We start from the raw sequence: 6,227 nt of genomic DNA, 5'->3' as shown, positions 1-6,227 counted from the left end.
AACTTCAGCTCAGTTCATGCTCTATTTATTTGGTGCAATACTTTATTTGGCAGGCACATTTTATCAGTTGGAGCAGGAATTGGATTGTATACACTTAGTTTAAAGTCCCATTAAATTTAGCGAGATTTACGAAGTAAACATACATGATTCTGCCTAGATTGACAGCTGGGATTTTAGTAGAGTGGCATAGAAATTACCTAAGCCTCCCACATAAGATCAATTCTGAGTGTTTCATTTTCACATAACATTTCCAGCTCTGAGCCTTGGGTAACTGTAGGAACCAGGCTTTGCTGATGTCAAGTAGAATGTTACCTTAACAAAATTGTTAAAACTGTAACCATGCAAATCTCAACAGCTGAAATGGATGTTCAGTGCATGTAAGCACTGCGTTACGCATGAACAGGGTAGAATTTTAGTACAGATTTTGTTTGTAGCCATTTATGCACAATTTCAGTGTAATCCTGTGAATGTTTACCCAGAAGTATGCGTGTTTGGTATTGTAGCCTTAGTTATGTGTTGTTCACATAAACTAGAGAAAGCAAAATTGTAAGATGAGTGAACCAGTTTCCTTCAGTTCATATAAATTGCTCCAGTTAAAGTACTAATCCACTTTATCACTACAAATGGGAAGGACATTTTTAAAACTAGGGTGCAGTTGGTGAGGTGTGGTTGGAAGAGCAGCAGAGGCCAGGTACTTTGAGGTAAAGTGGAAGATATCTTGTCTCCTGATGAGCTTGAATCTCATAACCATGTCTCACTATCTTTATTGTGCAAAGCTTCTTAAAAGCAAAGCCGATAGTCATATTGTACAGTTCTCCAAACTTTTAACCAAAGCCATCTGTTGTACATTATGGAAAGCTATAGAAGTTTAATCCTTGGTATGTAAAACAAAACCAAGTAGAGCCATTTCTACAAATAATTTTACACTGCTTACTGCTATTGAGCAGTGATATATCAACTAATGTATAATGCTGTAAATAAAACTATTTCAAAACTACGTACATGTAAAGAAAATAAAATGGAATGGAGCTTATTCATTTCAGTTAAGCAGGGCTAGCATACTGAAAGATCTGCTTCCTATACATGTTGACTATATATAGTGTGTGGGGAAATGTACATTATGAAATTTGATTTTTGACACTTGGAGAAGAGATGGAGTGTTTCAAAAGTCAAGGAAGGTTTAACTTTGCTTTTCACTAAAAATACTTATCCCCGTTGCTGCCATGTACGAATCTGCTTTTGAAACCCAGGGCAGCTTCATATTGCAGGTTCAATGAAAAGTAAAAATTGTGCTGGGGAAAGGTAAAGAGACCCCTGACAGTTAAGTCCAGTCACAAATGACTCTGGGTTTGCGGCACTCATCTCGTTTTACTGGTTGAGGGAGCGGACGTTTGTCTGCAGACAGTTTTTCTGGGTCATGTGGCCAGCATGACTAAGCCGCTTCTGGTGCAACGGAACACTGAACCCAGAGCAGCACATGGAAGTGCTGTTTACCTTCCCGTCAGAGTGGTACCTATTTATCTACTTGCACTTTGATGTGCTTTCAAACTGCGAGGTTGGGGTAGAAAAGTCTTTTAATGTAGCAGTAATGTTTTCATTCTGTTCCCAGAAAGAAACAACTTGCACATTTTAAGTAGAGGAAAGTGATTACAACCTTTTTATTGCCTGCTGCAAAGCTCCAGAATGGACTATTTAGGGATAACTTGTAAGGAACAACTTCTATATAGTTATTTATGGGTGATAGCATTTTGCATCTGTATTAAGGTTGTAGGTGCAGCTCTCGGTTTTTGCTTTTGCACATACATTTTGGCAACAACAAGGGTTGGGGAGCTGTTAACTCTTCCAACTTTTCTGTATGAAGAGTGCTGTAGTTTTAAGTGGACCATACTGAAACGAACATCTGGTTAGAACTGATTCCCCAGGGCTGGAAAACACTATTTCAGCAACAGCTAGAGCTCCCTGCCATCATTCTGCCTGCTGAATTTCAAGCACAAACTTGCTACTTCAAGTACAAATGTCAGTTTGAGGAAAGAAAACTACAAAAGTATATAAGCTTATGACTGAAATGTTTAGAAGCAGATGGAGCATACAACGATGAAGGTACTAATGCACTGAAACAGTTCAAGTTGTGTTGTGGTTCCACATGGCTTCCTAATTCTAGAATATGAAATCCAAATTTGGATGAGCCTTAATTTGGATCCAAAATTGCACATCTGAATGCAGAGGTGTGGAATCTGCAACCCTATAGAAATTTCTGGACTACAATTCCCATCACCCTTGACCATTGGCTAGTTGCTTGGGGCTTATGGGAGTCTAACAACATCTAGAGAGCCACAAGTGCCACATTTTTTAAGACACCTATCCACATCTACATTCTGACCCTACTAATCAGATATAGCTTGATCACAGTTGTGGCTCCAGTGGTTTGCCATCAATTTAAATGAATAGCTTATGTGCTCTGGCTTCTCTAAAGAGCAATATGCTTGGGTGAACTGCCCTGAGACCTCTGGCTATAGGGTGATATATAATTCATTAAATAATAATAAAGCGTTCATTCCATCCTTCAGTATGTAAACTGTAAGCCTTCAGAATATAGTTGTAATTGAAAATAAAAATCTACAAGCAGGATGCATATGTTGCGGAGGTAAATTGCTAATATACTCACATCAGTCGCTAATACCTTTTGTGTTAGACCAAACAACTGGTATGTTCCAGCTGCCACCACCAGATGTCATTTGGGGGCCTACGATCAAAGCCATCTGACAGCTCATCCTCACTTTCATTATAATTGCTCAGCTGAAGATTGCAGGCTGATTCACAACAACAAAAATACAATATGAGAACACAATAAACAAACAATAATAAAACAAAAATGAACCAATAAACATTCCCCAGACAAACACAAATGTATTTCCAGTTTTTTAAAAGTTCCAAGTGTGTAAGGTCTGTGTTTTATGCAGTTCCAGTTCACCAGTGTCTGGAGCAGTTCCAGCCTAGGTTTTGCATTTCTCGTGGACTTTTCTCATGCCCAAGGTGCATTAGAGCTTGTTCCTAATAAGGGACATCTTTGAGATGCCCTCTGACATTTGTTCCCAATTCATCCTGGGCTTCACTGTTAGCAATAGGCAGGTGGATGGGGGAGATCAAGGTTGCAACAATCACCTTAAAAGCGTTCACCAAGAAGTAGGTTCTGTCTGTACCCTTAAAGTAGTAACCTTTGGACTTAACAGGAATCATGTATTACATCAATAGGCATGGGAAACCATTAAGGCTGCAGTCTTACAGATAGTTGAGACATCTGAAATAAGTGGGATGCATTTTGGAGTAAGTCTGCATTACACTGCATTGTAAATTAGCCAAAATAGGACTGTGCAGTCTAGTTCAGCTACAAACACATCCTTCATATTCCTCTCCAAACATTCCATAAACACTATGATGCATTGTAAATAGATGTCTCCCCAATGATGAACATTTGGATGTGCATGCTCACTTTGATCCGCATATGGGCAGTGGGATTGTGCAGAATAACCTCCTGCAGTCTTCCAATGCGTGAGAAAGTGAAGCATTGGGGCGGGGTACAAACAAACCGTAAGAGTAAGCTGTTACAGGTGGTGTTTGTGGGGAACAAATACTCATAAACCGTATGCTCTGGAACACAATGGGCTCAGAGGGAGCCATAGGCCCAAGTGCCAAGCATTCCACCCATTAGCAGTCCTGGCTGAACACACACTTGTGCTTTCCCTTTTAAAAGCATCCCCAGATAACAAGCCGGAGGTGATAGTTTCCAAGGCAACTGGTACCCGTGGGAAAACAAGCAGAGGTTTTCTGTTTCACACCCGTACATCAGCAGCCTACCCACCAGTGCACAATGTGGGCAGTCAGGGAGCAGGCCGTGTGAATGCGCACATGCGCAGTGTGTGTGTGTGTGGGGTCATAATTGGGAAGGGGCTGTAGGACAGTGGCTAGCTCCTGCTACACACATTTCAGCTCCCAGGCCCAATTTACATTATTTCCAGTTAAAGTTTCCATGTAGGAGAGCTAAGAACAGCTGCTAAGAACTTAAAGAGCCAAAGTAGACAAGACCAAGCTTGATGGATTCAATGCTTCGATTCAGACATGATGTTAAGCACGGTCTGGCACTACATGAGGAAACCCTGGGCTTCCATGCTTCCATCACATGCCCTGATTTCCTCTCATGCGTTTGAATCAAGAGGCAAACTGTGATCTGCTATTGCATCTGAAGTGGGGGGAACTGATGCAGAAAGTTATTTAAAAGCAGTTGACTCTCAAAAGTAAGACTTCTTCCAGTATGTTATGGTTTGCCAAACAAATTACCCAAACACATACAGCTGCTAAAGGAAAAAGGACACTATATATTTATGTATAATCTGGCCCTCATTACTGAACATTTCATTTGGCATTTCAGAGGAAATGTTGGCTGTAACTTCTTCCTCTGCTCCACAGAGTCATCCCATTTCAACCATGCATACATCCTTCCTTTTTAGCAATTGAAAACCCACCCTTTCATCTCTATCCCTGTTTTACATCTTTGCGGGCCTCCACTTTATGCTATCAATTACTTCAGCATGTTCCCCTTTGGCCTTTTGACAGAGCTGGCCTAACCGACAGCCATAAGAGTCCCACATAAGTGGGTGCTTGCTGAGCTAGAGCCAATGCATGACTAGAGTAAAGCAGAGGTGAATTTTTGTGGCTAAAGGTGAATATTAGTATGTAGAAGAATTAGTCTATCGTGCACCATTTTACTTCTATTCAAGACTCTCAGCAGTCGCTACATGTGTTTTAAGATTCTTCATCATCTGGCAGCTACATGATCTAGCCAATCTGGAATCATATTAATTCACACTGACTTCATGTACCATGTGGTTGTGTCATGTGATGGCACCAGAAAGATGGCAGCCTTCCTGTTGTGACTTTAATTGTGAGAACATTCTCACCCTGCTACAAAGTAGGCTTAATTATCATCAAAGCGGAGCAACTGCATTTCACAGAGGCGGAGATTCCCCCCCCCCGCCCCCCCAAGCCACACAGATTGCCCATTTCAGAATCTAGTTTTTTGTGCAACATTGTTGGGTTAAGTTTGCACAAAATTTCCAGGGACCCTGCAGCCTAGGAATAAAGGCAGGCAGCTGCAGGTGAACTTATGAAGACGGCAGGAGCAACAGGCAGGAGCAGCAGGCAGGGGTGATCAATGAGCAGAATCTGAGCCTCTTTAAGGAGCTGGGCAAAGTCACTGGCAAAAGCTTAACACTGATGTATTTCAACTCAGCAGGATTTCTTAGGCTCCTTTGCTGTTATAAAAATGCAAGGTGTTGTGGCTGAGAACAAAGTCATTAGGCAGTCCCTGCTATCTCCCTTGTTTTCTGCAGACATAACTGATGCTTGGAAAGGAAGGTAATGAGTAGCTCTCATCTCCTTGCTGCACTTTTCCTGTGTTGCTCTTGCCATCTGCCTATGAGGATTTCAGTGGATGCCTTGGTACAAAGCTTTCTATTTCAGATACTGTACAAGCCAGGTACTCATGGATTCTTTGAAGCAAAAATGTTTTGAAAATAAGGGACACCCAGGATTTTTACTGCTGCAGGCATGGTCCGGATTTTGCAGTCTGAGAAACACTTTGGTTATATTCAATAATCGTCAGCAGGGGGAGCAACATATCTCCGTTTGTACATCATTCTACATTTCCCACTTTCTTTTCCTGTTTGGACTTAAAATGATTGTTTTGATATTCTCTGCATGATACGTCTCCTTTCCTCTTTCATTTCAGGGATAGTGACACAACACTGGAGTACTTAAAATTAACTGCCATGCGTTTTTTGCTTCACGAAGGCACAACATCAAGTCCATTAGCATGCTGCCAAATACCTTCCAGTACTGATAATTAAAACATACCTTTGCAGGCCAGTTTTTTTATTAGCCTTTTTGGCCATAACTGAACTGTGATAAAAGCACATGAGAAATTTTAATTTAAAAAATGCTGTCGTGGATGTTGACCAAATGTATTATTTATTTATTTGATTTATGAATCATTTATCAGGGGGCACTCAAAGCAATTTACACTATAAGCCATTTACAGTGTATTGCTATATACAGCACAGATCAACAAAAGCGCTTTGCAATAAATTGCTAGATATAAAACACAGGTTTGCACAGTTGTAAAGGTGTACTTCTCTGCCCACTCCAATAAAGAAAAAGAAAAATGGGTGACG

This window comes from Podarcis tiliguerta, assembly GCF_965153285.1.
Source record: "Podarcis tiliguerta genome assembly, chromosome: 2".
NCBI lineage: Eukaryota > Metazoa > Chordata > Lepidosauria > Squamata > Lacertidae > Podarcis > Podarcis tiliguerta.
Note: the sequence above shows the minus strand (reverse complement) of the source record.